The sequence below is a fragment of the Apium graveolens genome, chromosome 2 (assembly GCF_009905375.1).
Source record: "Apium graveolens cultivar Ventura chromosome 2, ASM990537v1, whole genome shotgun sequence".
Lineage (NCBI taxonomy): Eukaryota > Viridiplantae > Streptophyta > Magnoliopsida > Apiales > Apiaceae > Apium > Apium graveolens.
In genome coordinates, this window is record NC_133648.1 from 119,080,039 (window position 1) to 119,100,368 (window position 20,330).

Here is a 20,330-nt window from a genome sequence, read left to right on the forward strand (position 1 = left end):
TAGAAGAAATAACAGGTGGTAAAGAAGAGGGGTATGCAGTCATTGTTAGGAATATGTTGTGTACTTGATGATAAGTTAAGTAAAACACCTTACTAGATTTAATATAGTGTATTTTATAGCTTTCAATGGATGATCAATTTAACATCCGTTGAAAGAGTAGCTTATGTATAAATAAGTCTTGTAACACATTTCTGCATTCTACAATGCCTTTAAAGATCTAGAAGTTGTAGGATATTTAAAGTCATGTTAACTCTGGTGTGATATGCAAAATAGGTTAGTTAATTGTAAATATTAGATGCCTTGTAATTTTGCATAAGTGAAATGGAGTCGGATGACCCAAGTCACAATCAACAGATGATCTAGTGAAGCTTCGACGGATGATTCAACACAGTTTCAACGGATGATCCAATGAAGTTTTAACGGATGTTTAAATTCAAAAAGCAGTTGATAGTGACTTGACAGTCACATAGATTGATTAGATGCAAATGGAATGTGGCAGCCTATTTACAGGTTTCAGAGAACAAAGAAGCATTTCCATTTCCATGCTAACTTGAAGATATTCAAAGATGCTGGATAGAGAAATAAAGAAGCATGTAATCAGACTAAGAAATATTTTGTCTTATTTGTTTGTCTTTTTATCATGTAACTTGGTGATTTATAAACCAAGGGTAACAAGTAGAATATAATCAATCAATTAATCAATCAATCAAGTGAGTAAGAAATTTACCAGAGAAATAGATAAATCTGTATCTGTAAAGAATTTCAATGTTTTTTGTAAGTTCTACTCATAAGTAGCTGTGTGCAAAACTTGCATCACAGAGTTCTCGATTTTTTTTATATCTCTGGTGGAAAAGTTCAATCCACCAAAAAGTTTTTAAATACTTGTATTTGATTACTTTGTGTTTGATTTCTTCAATACTTTCATTCCACACTTTAACTAAATTAAACACAGATATATATTTATGATAGAACTGTTCTTAATTTCAAAAAGAAAGAATTACATTCAACCCCCCTTCTGTAATTCTTTGTTAGATTGTTTGGGAATAACAATTGGTATCAGAGAAAGCTCTTGAAGAACAAATAGATTAAAGATCACAACAACTAACAAGATGAGCAGAAAAGAATTTGGAGTAAAGATTCCATTTTTGGACAAAGATAATTATCACCATTGGAAGGTGAAAATGCACCTGCATCTTCTCTCTCAACATGAAGAATATGTGGACTGCATTGAGAAAGGTCCTCATGTCCCTATGAGAGCTGCTACAAGAAATGAGCCATCCATCCCAAAACCTAGAGCAGAATGGTCTGATCCAGATATTGAACAAGTTCATAAGGATAAGAAGGCCATGGACATATTGTTTAATGGTGTTGATGGTGACATGTTCGACAACATCATAAATTACAAAACTGCTAAAGAGGTCTGGGATACAATTCAAGTTATATGTGATGGAACTGAGCAAGTAAGGGAAAATAAAATGCAACTCTTAATTCAACAATATGAGCATTTTCATGGTGAAGAAAGTGAGTCACTCACTGACATTTTTAGTAGGTTTCAAAAACTGCTAACTGCTCTAAAGCCACATGGAAGAGTTTATCAGACAAAGGACTCGAACCTCAAGTTCCTTAAATCTCTACCAAAGGAATGGAAGCCTATGACAGTCTCTCTAAGAAACTCTCAAGATTACAAGGAATTCACCTTGGACAGACTATATGGGATTCTAAAGACCTATGAGCTTGAATAGAGCAAGATGAGAAGCTGGAGAAATGAAGGAAGAATGGAGAATCCATTGCATTGGTTGCTGAGCAAGATAGAGAGAAAGAGATAAAGGTTGAAGTTATGGAATCTGCACCAAACCCTAGAGTTTGTGAAGGCAAAGGAAAAGGGCTAGTAGTTGAACATGAAGATCATCTGAGTCAAGATGATATGGATGAAATAGACGAGCATCTGGATTTTCTATCCAGAAGGTTTGTCAATCTCAAATTTAAGAAGAATTTTGGAGCAACCAAGCCTAACAGAATTATGGTCGACAAGTCAAAATTTAAATGTTTCAAGTGTGGCTTGAATGTTCACTTTGCAAATGAGTGTAGAAAGCCTGGTTATGATAGAAAGAAGTTTGAGCCTGTGGATTACAAAAAGAAATACTTTGAGTTGCTCAAACAGAAGGAAAGGGCCTTTTTGACTAAGGAAAATGACTGTGTTGCTGATGGATTAGAGGAAGATGAGGATACAAGCTATGTCAATCTAGCACTTATGGCCAAGTCAGATGAAACAGAAGTCAGTTGATCCAGTAATCAGGTAATCACCACTAATCTAGCACATTTATCTAAAGCTGAGTGTAATGATGCTATAAATGACATGTCTATTGAATTATATCATCTGCGTGTTACACTCAAATCTCTCACTGAAGAAAACACTAAAATTAAAGAGTGCAATTTATTTTTGAGTGAGAGAAACAATGTTAGAAACTCAATTTGTTGAGTTTGGGAAACTGAAAATGGAATGCAAGATTGTAAAATATGAACTGACTGGATCCTTAAAGAAAGAGGAGATTTTAAGAAAGCAACTTGAATGAGAATAGGAAGTAATTAAGGCATGGAAATCATTTAGAGATGTCCATGCTCAAATTACTAAAGTTTAAGGTATAGAATCCTTCTGTGATGAAGCCCGTAAAAAAAGCATGGACAAACTGAATTCTAACTTTGAAGAAGGACTTTCAACAGATGTGGATTCGACGGATAATGAAGGTTATCCATCGAATGATTAAAAGAATTATCCGTCGAAAGACAAGGAACCATATCCGTCAAGTGAAAGAAAGCTTGTTAGCAAATCCCAGCTAGCTAAGTTAAATGAGAAATATGGATCAGTTTCCAAGAACTTTGTTCTAGGAGAAACAAGTCAAGTGAAAAAGAACAAGAGAGTCAATGTAGGGCATCTGTTAATCAAGCAATTGAATGAAAGATTGGATAAAATTGAAGTAAAATTAGAGTCTAAAAGGAAAAACAATGGAAATGGGAAAGTAGGAATTAACAAACATAACAACTACACACCTGATAAATGTGCACCTAGAAAAATCTGTGTGAAGTGTGGTAGTGTTAATTATTTGTCTGTTAATTGCAAACATGCTATGCATGCACCCATGTCTGCACCTTCTTTATTTTCTAACATGCCCATAATGCTTGTGAATGTTATGCCTTCACATAATTTGAATGCACAATTTGCTAATATGCCATTTGCACAAAATCCCTACTATGCTGCATTTAGTATGCTACAAATGCCATTTAGCATGCCTTACTGGAGTAACATGTTTGCACATAATATGCCTTTCAATGTTAACTAGTCTGTGCATGATAATTCTGTAATGATGAATGGTTTTAAAGGTTCTACTCAAATGACTAAGGATGAATCTCAGATACCTAAGTCAAATGAGGATAAGCCTAAGAAAGCTAAGAAAAAGGCTAACAAAACAGGACCCAAGGAAACTTGGGTACCAAAATCAACTTGATTTGATTTTTTTGTGTGTAGGGAGACATAAAGAATCTTTGGTATTTGGATAGTGGGTGCTCAAGGCACATGACTGGAGATTCTACCCTGCTCACTGAGTTCAAGGAGAGAGCTGACCCAAGTATCACTTTTGAAGATGACAACAAGGGTTATACTGTGGGATATGGCTTGATTTCTAAGGACAATATCATCATTGAGGAAGTTGCCCTAGTGGATGGACTTAAGCATAATCTGTTGAGTATCATCCAACTTTGTGACAAGGGCAACTCAGTAACATTCAATTCTGAAGTATGTGTTGTGACCAACAAGAAAAGCAACAAAGTGGTTCTCACTGGTGTGAGAAAAGGAAATGTGTATCTAGCTGACTTCAACTCATCAAATGCAGAATCTGTCACTTGTCTCTTCAGCAAGGAAAATTAACATAAGTTGGCTATGGAAAAAGAAACTATCCCATCTTAACTTCAAGACTATGAATGAACTAGTCAGGAAAGATTTGGTAAAAGGCATTCCTCAAATGGAATTCTCAAAGGATGGTTTGTGTGATACCTGTCAGAAAGGAAAGTAGATCAAGGCATCATTCAAAAAGAAGCTTGATTAAATAATTGAAGAACCTTTACAACTACTACATATGGATTTATTTGGACCAGTCAATGTGTTGTCCATCTCAAAGAAAATATATTGCCTAGTAATTGTGGATGATTTCTCAAAGTTCTCTTGGACATATTTTCTAGTCAACAATCCACCTGACTTCAAGGTTAGAAGAATCAGGAGTGACAATGGAACCGAGTTCAAGAATTCTGTGATGAGACTGTTTTATGAAGAGAATGGGATCATGCATGAGTTTTCAGCAGCAAGAACCCCACAACAAAATGGAGTGTTGGAAAGGAAGAACAGATCTCTTATTGAAGCTGCAAGAACAATGCTAGAAGAATCAAAGTTACCAACATACTTTTGGGTATAAGCTATAAATACTGCATGCTACACTCGGAATATTTCTTTGGTTAATCAAGCAAAATGCATGACACCCTACCAATTGTTCAAGAAAAGGAAACCAACATTAATTTTTCTTCATATTTTTGGTTGTAAATGCTATATCTTAAGGAATCAAATAGATCCGAGTGGAAAGTTTGATGCCAAAGAGGATGAAGGCATTTTTGTTGGGTATGCAGTTGAAAAAGTATACAGAGTCTATTATCTCAGAACCAACATTGTTATGGTATGTACATTTTGTGTGTGATGATAAGAAGATTGAAGGACTACAAGATGGAGATTTCCAAAAAGTCTCAATTTGAAAATGTTGAGATGATTTGTGATGATAGTGATGATGAAAGTGATCAAAACAATGTCTAGGGATAATGCAGAAAAATCTACAACAAATGAAGCACATAATTCAACATCCGTCGAAAGACCAAGTGCATCATCTGTTGAGAGACAATCTGCATCATCCGTCGAGAAGCAAAGATCAACATTTGTTGAACCATCAATAGGAGTTGAAAGCCAATACAGATCAGAATCAGAAAGAACCCCATCTTCAATTCATAGATCCACAAACTCAGGGAGAGTTTCTTCTAATCAAAACTCAATCACACATCAAGACAACTATGAGGCCTCTTCATCTAGAGCTACTCTACCATAACAGAGAAATTGGACTAGAGATCACCTATTTTGTAATATCTGGGATATCGCGTGTAATTATTTTATCAATAAATGATTATTATGTAATTATTATGTGAATTTTGGTGAATTACCAGATGATTGATATTTATATTTAGATGTTTATATATGATAAGATATGAGTATGTTAATTTAATATGTCCAGAATAAAATATAGATAATTGTGATATTTTTTCTGGTAATTTTTGAATCGTTATATGATTTTATAATGATTTACAGATTTAATAATTATTTTTTGTATATTCACAAAACTATTTTGTAAAATCGGGAATCGTCCAACTTCAACCGTTTTTACGTTTTTACAACCCGAAACTCTTCGGAAAACTCCTTCCTAACTTAATCCGATCATTCTGAACATTTTCCGTGTTTTGACTTTTTCAATCCGGATTACGGTTTGACCCGTACTCGTCCCGGCACAAAATTTTCGGTACAATAATCATTTCGATATATCAAAAAAACCTGTATTCTCGAAATACGGGATATGATTACATTATTTTCGTATAAAGTGTTTTATAAGAAGCCCGGTTTGGATAATTATCCAATACGAGTATCAAAACGGATTGTCTTTGCAGTTACTTAGTGGCTAAGTAACTTATTTATCGATCCAATGCGTATTAATGTTCCATAAATATAAATAGCTCTTTTCTTATTTCATTTTATTTGTATAATCATAATCGACCAGTAAAAACCGATAAAATACAGAGAAAACCCCTAAAAACACTGCGTTCTTGAAAATCAAACTCACAAACGAAGGCGTTACCGAATTCAGAATCAAGTGTGCCATATACTCTCGAAAAGTTCTTACATAATAAATCATCCATTTTGGTGCAGAAATTAAGGTGATTTTCTTATTTAATTATTTTATTTCAAATTAATTAGTGATTAAAAGATGAATTTTTGATATTGATGTTATTTCTGTGATTTGATGCTTGAATCATGTAGATATTTTCTTCCTGGTCATTTTGGTATATTATATGACTGATTTGGAGTTCAACAACATGTTCAAATTGCTGTTTGATTCTCGAAATCAAAAATTAGGGTTTATGTGTTTGAATGTTCTTAATTCGATTTGGGGATTTCATTTTTGTTGATTCTGGGTATGATTGATTAGCACTAACTGATAGATCGTATCATGAGCAATCAAACCATGTTAACAAATCGTATTTTGGATGCCTGAATCAACTCGCCGGAAAAGCTCGAAGCTTCGCTGACATTAATGGTGTTCTCGCCGGGGAATAACAGCCTGGGGTTATGAAGGTATATGAAGCACAGATACGGGTTGCTAGCATGCTCAGGAATTTGTTAAAACAAAGAATCAAACCAAACGATGCAAGATTTGTTCGAATCAGACTAGCCGAATTCTGCTTTTTCCGGCGAGTTCTTCAACTATTGGGTGACCCGATCGGGTCAATTTTGAACCGGGGTTTGACTTGGTTTTGATCCAAAAATTTCCAGAATCAATTCTCAAAATTTGTTTTTGCAAATCAGTCACTGAAGTATTTTTGCAAATGTTAGTCTATTTATAAAACTTATAAAAATAAAATTATGTTTATATTTATTTTCAGAAATTGATTTTAATTATTTTAAAATTTCCAAAATTCATTATTTATTTTATGAAAATTATTTTTAATTCAAAAAATCTTAATTATCTAATTAATTTATTTTAGTTGATAATTAATTATTTAATTAGTCAATTAATTTAAATATTATTTGATTAATTAATTGAATTAGTTATTAATTAATTTTAATTGATTATCTAATTAGATTTAATTATTTATTTGGATTTAAAAATTCCGAAAAAATAGTTTCGAGCTTTAAAATATTCTTCAAAATTATTTTCAAAGCACAATAATTAGTATTAAATCATTTTAAAGTCAGATTCGGGTGTTTGAACCCTGTTATTTAATTATAAAATGATTTGAAGACCCGTTTTAATTCCGAAAAAAGTTCAAAAATTCACATTAAATACCTGAAAAATTATTTTAACCCCGAATCTTCTTCGAATAATTATTTTAATTGAATATCTTACGTGCTACGTGTTATATGTCATCTTATTGATATATAATATGACTATATGTGCATTGTTTAATGGTTTTTATCATAACTTTCAATCCGTACGTCAGATTTGGGTGAAACGAAGGGTAGTTAGAAGCTTGTAACGAATAGAACGAGATGAGATTGAGTATTGATAAATACATGTGATGTTTAGCAGGGGAAGAGAGACGTAGAAAGAGAAAGCAAGTGATTGGCGAGTGAAAACCAGTAGACAAGTCTGAGTAAAGTAAAAGCGTATTGATAAGGCAAGTATCCTTGAACCTTCTTGTACTATAATTGCAAGTATTTTCGAATTCTCTTCATTATGTTACAAATATTCCAAATAGTTCTTATTCTATATTGCAAGTACTTTGAAGTACTTAACCCTAAACCCTGATATTTGTTGATCTTGAGCCATAAGCCTTATTTTTCGTAAACCATTAATTGTTGAATTCTCAGATACGAACCATACATATACGATACTACTCCACAAATACATATATACCACATACTGATTCTTGATATAAAATTGCTTAACATACCAACCCTTATACCTTGTATAATAGAAGACCAAACCTTTTAACCCTTGAACCCTTGGTCTTCTACTTTCTGATTTTTTCCTTGCTTGAAAACCAATCTTTACGATTTCCTTGTTATACCTTCATGGTATTATGAGTCACCCTATGCTTTGAGATAAAGGTTGTTTATGATTCAGCTTATTGATTTGCAATGTTTATCATATTGTTATTGTAGAATTGGATTATTTTTAAATATGGACCAGATTCGTGGTCGGACCAGATTCGTGGTCATAATAGGCCAATGTGTGCCTTGGATCCAGTATATAGAGCAAAGATGGGAGCCTTGCTCGGGGTTAGTGCGTGACTGATCACAGCCTAACCTTGGTTTTTAAAATGAAAGTGTATATCCAATTCTAATCATTGCTTATCAGGAAACTTGATGTCTTATATCATTTAAATTGATCATTGTTAATCTCAGTGACTGTCATTATGACTTGCTGAGCTAGTTAGCTCACTCTTGCAAATTTGTTTATATTTTTTTCCATTGAAATAGGAAACTGGTGGTAGCGAGGATCCCCAGACAAGCATGCAAGCTAGGTATCCAGGTTGAAATGGAATAAGCTAGCAGAGGATGTTTGTACTAGTTTGTGTTGATAGTTTGTAATAAGAGTTTACTTAGTTGTAAGATAAATAAACTGGAATTTGGTACGTTTGTAATATAAATAAGGCGGTGTCTTGTGGGCATACTTTAAACTGCTTCAATTTGTGGAATATGGTAAGTAGGGTCATTGCATATATAATATTATATTTATAAACAGGTTTATATATGGTGTGTGTGTGTGTGTTTTGGACGCCAAACTTCTGACCCGAGTTTGAAGGGCGCCACAGGTTTGGTATCAGAGCTACAGTTTAAAAGTCAATGCCACAGGCCTAGATTATCGGGAATGGGTAGAAGGTTAAGATTAGAATCAAGAAATAGAAAAATAGAACGTCGAGAGGTTGAGTGTGACTAAATGGTAAGTTTTAGAAAGATTTATGATAAGATTCGAGATTCTTATCTAGTAGCGTAATTTTCAGATAACAGCGATGGCAGATTCCTTTATTTCGATATCATCTGATCACTTGGAGCCTTCAGTCGGAAGACCTTCATCTGATCCACGTCCTGCTCTTTTACCGGTGTCAGCTATAATACTGGTTGCGACGGCTGCACCACTGCGAGCTATTCCACCTCCTTCTGTAATACCACTTATTCAAGGACCTCCACCTGCTGATTCTGACTCTACCAGACATTCGGTTGTGGGTGCATCTTTCCAGTTTACTCCACACCTTGTTCCATACTTTAAGTATGAGGCTCTTCTTTTGGAGCGAGAAGCCCTGTTTGCAGAGATCTAGGAGCTACAACATATTATAAGGACTATAGATGTGGATAGGAATGTGAAGGAACTTCGGAATGAGATTTTGGTGACCTGGAGAATACTCGAGGCAAGACTTCATGGAGCTACTTGCGAGTATGCAGCCCCAGATGCTCTTATGGGGTGGGCCAGAGAGGTATTAGAGGATTTTGAAAGGCTTGGCGGACTAGAGTTTCCCTAAAGCTAGATGATAGAGATGATGTGACAACTGATATATGTATAATAGTGTGTAATGTGTATCATCAAACTTTTGGTGGGTATATAAATAAACTAGACTTGCTGAGTAATGGATAGGCCTATTGTACCTTTGCCTTCAATAAAACATTTCGTGATTGTACCACCAAACTTTGGTATATATATCAGTACCTTTTCTTTTTCAGCATTGTCATTTACTTTACCATACTTGTTTTATCTTACAGCACCAATTATAAAAAAATTGTGATAACATGTGCCCTATTCTCTAACTGTTTACATTCTGTAAAGAAGCATGCAATTTACTTAGTTCAACGATTGAAAATATTTTCAAAAAGAGAAATTTATGTTTTATAAAAACTTTTCGTAAAAATGGTTTTGTTACAAAGGCTAAATAAGTTTAATTCTTCACAGAAAATGCCCCCCAGAAGAAATATCCGTTCTACCAACCAGAATGAAGAAACCAACAACAACACCCAAGACAACAATAACCAGAATGTCAATCCAGGTCCCATAGACCCAACTATAGCCCAGATTCTTCAGATCTTGGCCCAACAGACAGTCCACCTAACTCAACAACAACAGAGGCAGACCAATCCTCAGGTAACCTTTAAGACTTTTCAGGCGGTGAATCCACTGGAATTTAAAGGTTCTATAGATCCTATTGAGGCAAGAGTCTGGTTGAAGGAAATTGAGAAGGCATTTGTCTTAGTCAAGGTGAGAGAGGAGCAGAAGAATGAGTTTGCAAGTTACTATCTGAAGCATAAAGCCACCTACTGGTGGGAAACTGTTAGGACGTTGGAAGGTACATATGATATTACGTGGGATAGATTCAAGGAGTTTTTCTTAGAGAAATATTTCCCTCGATTTGTTCAGGATCAAGTGGAATTGAAATTTCTAGAGCTCAAGCAGGGGAATATGTCAGTGGAAGATTATGAAAGTAAGTTTGAGGAATTGTTTAGGTTTGTACCATCATATGTGGATACTGATAGGAAGAAAGCCAAGAGGTTCTAACAAGGTCTTAAGCCATAGATCCGAGGGAAGGTGGCCATATTTGAATTGGATACGTATGTGGGAGTTGTGCAGAAGGCTATGATTGCGGAGACGGAGAGTGAGGTGTCACAGAAGGAGAAGGAGAATAAGAAGAGGAAGTTTGAAGGAAGTGAAGGACAATCCCAGGCAAGCAAGTTTCCAAATTTCAATCAAAGGAAAGGCAAGTTCCAGCCCGGAAGGAATTTTAATAGGTAGAATACAGGAAACAGAGGACAAGGTAATCGTCCAGCCAGTGGGAACCAGCTAACCCAGCAGAGGCCAGCTTTACCTGACTTCCACGTATGCGGAAAGAAGCATGGAGGAGTTTGCAACAAGCTAAATGTAGTTTGCTACAGATGCAACAATAGGGGGAACTATTCAAGGGAGTGCCGTAACTAGCCAACCAGAGCGTCATCCAACAAGGATCAGCCTACCAGGAATCAGACAGGCAAAGTTCCAGCAATTGGGTATACATGTTTTAAGTGCGGAAAGCCAGGACACATAGCAAGGGATTGCAAGGCACCAGTTCCAGTCAATAATACGCTGAGAATCATGTGAGCTACTCCAACAGTGAATGAACCTCACAGAGCTAGAGTTTATGACATATCGTATTTTGGATACTTGAATCAAGTCGCCGAAAAAGCTCGAAGCTTCACCGATGTTAATGGCGTTCTCGCCGGGGAAGAACAACCCGGGGTTATGAAGGTATACGAGGCACATACACGGGTTGCTGGCATGCTCAGGAATTTGTTGAAACAAAGAATCAAACCAAACGATGCAAGATTTGTTCAAATTAGACTCGCCGGATTCTGCTTTTTTCGGCGAGTTCTTCATCTGTTGGGTGACCCGACCGGGTCAATTTTGACCCGGGGTTTGACCCGGTTTTGATCCAAAAATTTCCAGAATTAATTCTCAATTGTTTTTTTTGCAAATCAGTCACTGAAGTTTCAGTATTTTTGCAAATATTAGATTTCTATTTATAAAACTTATAAAAATAATATCCAGTTTATATTTATTTTCAGAAATTGATTTTAATTATTTTAAAAATTCCAAAATTAATTATTTATTTTCTGAAAAAAAAATTAAGTCAAAAATAAATCTTAATTATCTAATTAATTAATTTTAGTTGATAATTAATTATTTAATTAGTCAATTAATTTAAATATTATTTGATTAATTAATTTTATTAGTTATTAATTAATTTTAATTGATTATCTAATCAGATTTAATTATTTATTTGGATTTAAAAATTCCAAAAAAATAGTTTTGAGCTTTAAAATATTCTTTAAAATTATTTTCAATGCTCGATAATTAGTATTAAATCATTTTAAAGTCAGATTCGGGAGTTCGAACCCAGTTATTTAATTATAAAATGATTCGAAGACCCGTTTTAATTCCGAAAAATGTTCAAAAATTCACATTAAATACCTGGAAAATCATTTTAACCCCGAATCTTCTTCGAATAATTATTTTAATTGAATATCTTACGTACTACGTGTTATATGTGATCTGATTGATATATAATATGACTGTATGTGTATTGTTTGGCGGGTTTTTATCATAACTTTTAATCCATACGTTGGATTTGGATGAAATGAAGGGTAGTTAGAAGCTTGTAACGAATAGAACAAGATGAGATTGAGTATTGATAAATATATGTGATGTTTAACAGAGGATGCGAGATGTAGAAAGGGAAAGCAAGTGATTGGCGAGTGAAAACCAGTAGACAAGTACGAGTAAAGTAAAAGCGAATTGATAAGGCTAGTATCCTTGAACCTTCTTGGACTATAATTGCAAGTATTTTTGAATTCTCTTCATTATGTTGCAATTATTCCAAATAGTTCTTATTCTATATTGCAAGTACTTTGAAGTACATATCCCAAAACCCTGATTTTTGTTGATCTTGAGCCATAAGCCTTATTTTTCATAAACCATTAATTGTTGAATTCTCAGATACGAACCACATATATACAATACTACTCCACAAATATACATATCACATACTGATTTTTGATATTAAATTGCTTAACATACCAGCCCTTTTGCCTTGTATAATAGAAGACCAAACCTTGTAACCATTGAACCCTTGGTCTTCTACTTTCTGATTATTTCCTTGCTTGAAAGCCAATCTTTATGATTTCTTTGTTATACCTTCATGGTATTATGAGTCATCCTATGCTTCGAGATAAAGGTTGTTTATGATTCAGCTTATTAATTTACAATGTTTATTATATTGTTATTCTAGAATTGGATTGTTTTTAAATATGGAACAGATTAGTGGTCGGACCAGATTAGTGGTCGGACCAGATTCGTGGCTGGACCAGATTCGTGGTCATAATAGGCCAATGTGTTCCTTGGATCCAGTATATAGAGCAAACCTGGGAGCCTTGCTCGGGGTTAGTGCGTGACTGATCAGCAGCCTAACCTTGGTTTTTAAAATTGAAGTGAATATCCAGTTCTAATCATTGCTTATCAGGACTTGATGTCTTTAATCATTTCAATTGATCATTGTTAATCTCAGTGACTGTCATTATGACTTGCTGAGCTAGTTAGCTCACTCTTGCAAATCTGTTTATATTCTTTTCCAGTGAAAAAGAAAACTGGTGGTAGGGTGGATCCGCATACAAGCGTGCGAGCTAGGTATCCAGGTTGAAATGGAATAAGCTAGCAGATGATGCTTGTACTAGTTTGTGCTGATAATTTGTAATAAAAGTTTACTTCCGTTGTAAGATAAATAAACTTGGATTTGGTATATTTGTTATATAAATAAGGTGGTGGCTTGTGGGAACTCTTTAAACTGCTTCGATCCGTGGAATATGGTAAGTAGGGTCATTGCATATATATGGTGTGTGTGTGTGTTGTGGACCTCAAAATTCTGACCCGGGTTTGGAAGGCGCCAAATATTTGAATTAATTATTAGTGATGCATCTTCAAAAGTGTAAACAAGGAAAGCAACTCAAGAAGAATGTCTTTACAACAGCTTTCTGTCACAAGAAGAGCCTAAAAAGGTAGAAGAAGATCTTTTGGATCCTTATTGGGTTTTAGCTATGCAGGAGGAGCTAAACCAATTTGAAAGAAATAAAGTTTGGAAGCTGGTACCCAAGCCTAAAGGAAAGAATCCTATTGACACCAAGTGGGTATTCAGAAATAAGATAGATGAAAATGGCATACTAGTCAGGAACAAAGATAGATTGTTTGCTAAAGGCTACTTTCAACCAGAAGGAATAGATTTTGATGAGACCTTTGCTCCTGTTGCAAGACTTGAAGCTATCAGAATTTTTCTAGCCTCTACAGCCCATGCCAATTTCAAGGTCTATCAAATGGATGTTAAAAATGCATTTCTGAATGGAGATTTGGAGGAGGAAGTCTATGTCAGTCAACCTCCTGGTTTTGAAGACCCCAACTTTCCAGAATATGTCTACTATCTTTTGAAAGCACTTTATGGACTGAAGCAAGCACCTAGAGCCTGGTATGACACTTTGTCAAAGTTTTTCTTAGAAAATCATTTCACAAGAGATACTGTTGATAAAACTTTATTCTTTAGAAATGTTAATGGCTCTAGTATACTTGTTCAAATTTATGTAGATTACATTATTTTTGGCTCTACAGATGAAAAACTTTGTAAAAAGTTTGCCAAATTGATGCAAAGTAAGTATGAAATGAGCATGATGGGAGAACTAACTTAATTTCTTGGTTTGTAAATTAAGCAAGTTAGTGATGGAATATTCATTATTCAAACCAAATATATTTATGATCTTTTAAAGAAGTTTGACTTAATGGATTGCACATCTGCAAAAACTCCTATGGCCACTGCAACTAAACTTGAAGTAAACACTACTGAAAAGTCTGTGGATATTTCAAGCTATAGAGGCATGTTTGGCTCACTTTTATATTTAACAGCCAGTAGGCAAAATATAATGTTTGCTACTTGTCTTTGTGCTAGATTTCAGGCTCATCCTAGAGAATCTCATTTAGTAACTATTAAGAGAATTTTCAGATATCTCAAAGGAACACCAAAACTTGGCATTTGGTATCCTAGATATTCTGGTTTTGATCTAACTGGTTATTCAGATGCAGATTATGCAGGTTGTAAAATTGATAGAAAAAGTACCATAAGAACTTGTCAATTTCTAGGAAATAAGCTAGTATCCTGGTTCAGTAAAAACCAAAATTCAGTCTCTACTTCTATAACTGAGGCTGAATATATTGTTGCTGGTAGTTGTTGTTTATATATTTTATGGATGAAAAATCCACTGTTGGACTATGGTGTACAGGTGAATAAGATTCCTATTTTTTGTGATAACACAAGTGACATTGCAATTAGCGAAAATCCAGTACAGCATTCAAGGATCAAGCACATTGACATCAAGTACCACTTAATTAGGGAACATGTCATGAATGGTACTGTGGAACTTCATTTTGTTCCAAGTGATAAGTAACTTGCAGACATCTTCATCAAGCCACTTGATGAATCCACATTTACTAGGTTGGTAAGTGAGTTAAGTATGCTTAATTACTCTTAATATATTTTGATGTCTAAGTAATTTGATATGCAGCCAGAATAAAATTAATATTTCTTGTCAAAGATAAAATTTGGCTAAGTCAGAATTTACATCTCAATGGATGTTCATTATCCGTTGAAAATGAATATCTGTTGAATTTTATCATCCGTTGAAATATCAAATATTATTCTGGGTACTTTTAATCCTTATCCGTCGAATTGCTCTCAATCTTAGCCGTTAATTCTAGGCATTATCCGTTAAATTTACTTACATCATGTAAGTATATTTCGATGGATAATCATTAGAATTTTGATAGTTTTCTTTATTTTTAAACGGCTATTTTGGGCTAATTTCATTGGTTACTTTATTTTTACTTTTTAATTTTTGACCATTTATTTATGAGAAAGTATAAAAGCCTATTTCTTTTTCATTTTTACTTTTTTCTTTCTCAAGCAATTTCTCTAACTCTCTTCATCTTCAAAGCAAAAACCCCCTTTCTACAACTACTTTCAATCACAGTAATGGCACCCGTAGTTAAAATCATGTCTCAAACTGGGTGTGTATATGAAAAGAACAACTTCGTAGCCTTGGTGAACAAGGAGATTCCTGCATCTGAAGACTATCACAAAATGATGGACTTTATTCGAAGCTGCAAACTGAGTTATGCTATGCTTGAGTCTCCAATCATCTACTGTGAAGTTGTTGAAGAGATTTGGACTACTGCCGTGTTCAACTCCAATGATAAGACCATTACCTTCTCTCTCAAAGGTAAGGAACACTGCATTAATTGTGATACTCTTGAAGCATGCTTTAAATTGCCTGAAAATAACACTCTTGCTCCACACACGGACATAGATGTGAGTAACATGCTAATTTCTATGGGTTATGCTCTTACTTCCACCAAATTAAGTGAGGTTAGGAGACTAGGCCTTAGGAAAGAAAGGAGCTTTCTCTTTGACTCCTTTGTTAAGGCTTTTTCTGGCAAAGTTAGTAATTTTGATGCTGTTAACTATTCTATTATTAACATGCTCTATATGCTTTTGAGTGATAAGTATTTTAATTTCAGTACTTTTGTAATGTATTAATTAAGGAGTAAATTAGGAGACATTAAAAAGAGGTCTAAGAACATCTATTATGCTAGATTCTTTATAATGATAGCTAAATTTGTTTCTGAGGATCTCTCAATTGTTAACCCAACAAACAAGTTAGATTGTTGGGTCCAAGAGAAAAGAGTTATTGTTGATCTTAACAGGGCCAATCACCATAAGAAGGTACCCCTCATCTACATGCCAATTATGGAGCAGCCTCAGGTAAGTGAGGTAAACACTTCTATCCCTGCTACTTCTCTATCACAAGTGTCTTTGCAAACAGCTATGGCTATGGCATCTGTGTCAGTGACCAAACAGATGCCTACCTAAGCCAAAAAATCAAAATTTTCCAAATCTAAGTCAAAGAAAACCCACTCTAGTTTCTATCAAAAGAAACTAGTTTTAAAATCTACTAATAACCAAAAGGGGAGTGTGAAGGGAAGTGAGCCTAGTGAGGGACAGGGTGAAAATCAAAGAAACCCTAAGGATAAGGAGAGTGAGGTGTGTGTAACCAGCCTAACCATATTGCAGTCTCCCAATAGACTGTAATGCTTAATAAGGATTCAAGCCCATTTCTAGTTGTATTCTCCCAAAATGGTGTAACTATTGAAATAAAGCTCTCAACCAAGAGCACATGCCAAAAAGGTTAGTGACACAGACCAACTTCAAAATTACATAAGAAATAAAAAATCCAAAATACTTGGGGATACACAGGGTGCACACACTGTGCAAACTGTAGTCAAAAACTCAGTTACATCACCTTATTAAAGTCGGATTGATGTGGCTCTAGTAAATATGGGGTCACAGCCAAAATCTCTCATAATAGAAGCACCTCACACACAAAACTCACCCACTAACTCTCTGGATGTGGACATAATTCACACATCAATTCCTGATTCTCCATCTTTAACTCTCTTGGAGAAGCTAAAATCTCAAGCAAGTGAGCATCATCTTTTAGATGATTTGTTGGTTCACTTGCCATTTCTTTCTGATTCTACTGAGAAATCTGTGCAAAATCTCTAATCAATCACCACAGATTCTACAGTAGTTTAGACTCCAAACTTTGTCATTTCTACTATCTCGACGGATATTCTTCATCCGTTCACTAGTGATTGTATCTCGATGGATGTGCTTGATAGCAATCATCCGTTGAAACTCTCAACTACTATCTTGACAGATGTCTCTCATCCGTTGAATATCACTACACTGGTTAAAATCTCAACTATTGTTACAAGTGCAGATGATCTAGTAGTTGTACAATCACTCCTAGGATTGAGGGAAGGGAGTGAACAGAGTGAGAGGAGAGGAAATGAGTGAACAACTGCAAGCTATTTCTTCCAGCTTGGCAAAAGAAAGTGAGAGGAGTCCTACCTTAGATGGTGAATGTGAGGGTGTGAGGGTGGGAAGCCAAGGGGAGCCCTTGATGCAAGAACATAGAGAAAATGAGAGAAAAGCAGGTACTGAAGAATGAGAAGAGTCTATTGTTAGTGAGTTAAGGGATGTCAATGAGGCTGAAAAGAAGCAGCTATTTCAGTAATAGTATCAAGCTTTCTTAAAATCTATTTATTATGAAGCTGAGGCATTTACTCACCCTGTTCCAACTTATCAAACTTTGGCTGAACAGGACAATGAGGTTGCTGAGAGAATTCTCAACTTGGTTCACACAATAGCTTCAATGCTAAGGGCCAAGGATGCAATTAACTCACTTCCACCTGCAGCTGGTGATGATTTTGAGTTAGGTTCTAGTGGCACATTTGGGGATGCTTGTAATGATGAAGAGGATTTGTTGGACATAGGGGGAGATGCAGGTCCTAGCTCAAGCACAAACACTCTAGCATGGATATTTAGCAAAGACTGTAGTGAGCATCACTTCAAATTAACTCTATTCAACATAATCCATCAGACTTAGACAGATCTTCAAGCTACTGCAGATGCCAACACCAACAGTCTTTTCCAAGCACACCTTGAATCTCTTCACTTGCACAAAATCCAACCTCTCAAGCAAAATCAAGATGTGTCTGAGATCAAGATAGAAATTGGACAAGTCAAGAAGGACATCAATGAAAAATTAGAGGCCACTCTTCCTGACTCTACAATGAGAGATATTAATAGGAAACTGAGGAAAGATTCTGATCTCAATAGCAAGGTTGATTCTTTGAACACTAGGCTAAAGGTCCTAGAAACTTCTATCACCAAAATTCAACTCCATTAAGCTCAACAGACACTCCTTCTTCAGAAATTGGTGGTTGCACAAACCTCCAACACTGCTCAAGTTGATGCTAACAAAAAGGGGGAGAAAGTCTCTATTATCCCAGTTAGTCAGGGGGGTCAGTTAGTGAGGGGAGAAAGTGTTCAATATTAATGTCGGTAAGGTAATAGTTCCAGCAATTACCTGTACAAAACCACCACAGCTAGACAAAATTGATTTGATCAAGATAACAACAGCTGAACTAGAGCAGAATGATAAATGGAAGAAGCTTGATGAGAAGATAGAGAAGAAATTTGGTCCAATTGAGAAACAAGACAAAGCCTTCTCTCATTTCTCTCAATTGAGACCAATTTCAGTCAATGAAATGAGCTTAGGGAACATGGAGAGGGGTCAACCCTCAACAATAAAATCTCCACATGCCAATGTGATTTTTCAGCCCAAAAGAAACTATCCAAAGAATTCAGACAAAAATTCATTGGACCCAGTCTATGAAACTCCTAAGCCTGATGAGAAGAAGCTGAAGCTGCTTGGTAGATCTATTGCTTACTTCAAAAATCCCAGAGACTCAGTCTTGAAGAAAATAATTGCTAAAATCTACAGGAATGGAAAATTGATCTGTGTGGTGGCTGGACATCCACAGTTTACAGAAGCTAAGAAAGAAGAAAATGTGAAGCTCAAACAATAGCAAAAGTAAGCTGCTTTAGATGCCAAGAACCAAGCTAAGAAGCCTGTAACCACAATATATGTAATGCCTGTTGTGATAGCTGAGACTCTGATTGAAGAAAAGCAAGTAGAACCAAAGCAGACAAAGAAACCAAGACTGAAATTCAGACCCAAGAGGAAGCTGGATTTTGATGAAGACAAAGAAGAATTCATGCCAACTGAATCTACGACTTCAAGTCAACCAGCCATGCCCACAATGGAGCAGGCTGAATTCAAAGTTTATTCTGACATGAATTTCCATGGTGAACCCATAATTCCCAAGGATGAACCTGTAGATTGGGAAAGCCTACCACTCCCTGATCTAAACATCCCAATCCTACCCAAACCAAAGAAAAGAAAATCAAGAGTAATCAAATAGGCCAAACCTGTCAAACTTTAATCCAAAGCCTTAGCCAAACCCAAACCAACTGTCAACAAGGGAGATCAACTCTTCATTTATGACATCAAGGAATTTTTAGACATAAATCTCTATCTGGATGAGCTAGAAGAAGTAAGAGCTATTGATGCTTACAAGCATCTTGCAGAGAGATTGGTCTTCAGGTATAAGGGTGGAAGAGAGCTAACTTGGCCTCTTCACATAATTTTCAATGACGGCTATTCTACCCTAGTGAAGAATTTTTCCTCAATAAAGAAGAACTTTGGATTCAACATTGTTTCCAAAAAGATGGTACTGAATAAAATTGAGGAGATAAGGAATAGATGGAGAGGCCCAAATGCACTCCCAAGAGTTTTAACAATTTCATACACAAAAAATAGAGTGCATTTGAGGCCATACTGGTTGATGGAGTTCAAGGATGAGAAATGCACCAGAAGATTCGTCAGATTAGAAGATCGGCTAAAACTTACAAGCAATAAAACTCTCATGGAGATGCAAGAAATGCTGGATCAGGCAAATGAAGATGAATCTGAATTCTACTGGCAATTTCAACACCAAATTGAAGAAAAAAATGAGAAATTGGGAAAGAAGTTCAGACAATCAAGGAAATAAGTTATATTTGCTGAGTCTAGTGGAGCACCTTCAAAATGGCTTGTGAGATTCTCTATAAACCTTCTTCTGTATGATTTTCAATAAATTGCAGCACTTGTTAATTTTATCTATTATAAATCAGTGTGTATTCATAAGGTGTTTTGTTATCATCAAGTTTCTCTTAATTTATGCCTAAAATTCCAGTAGACATAAATTGGGTGAGATTGTTAAGAATATGTTGTGTACTTGATGATAAGTTAATAAAACACCTTAGTAGATTTAATTTAGTATATTTTGTAGCTTTCAACGGATGATCAATTTAACATCCGTTGAAATAGTAGCTTAGGTATCAATAAGTCTTGTAACACATTTCTGCATTCTACAATGCCTTTAAAGATATAGAATTTGTACGATATTCAAAGTCATGTTAAATCTAGTATGATATGCAAAATAGGTTGGCAAATTGTAAATATTAGA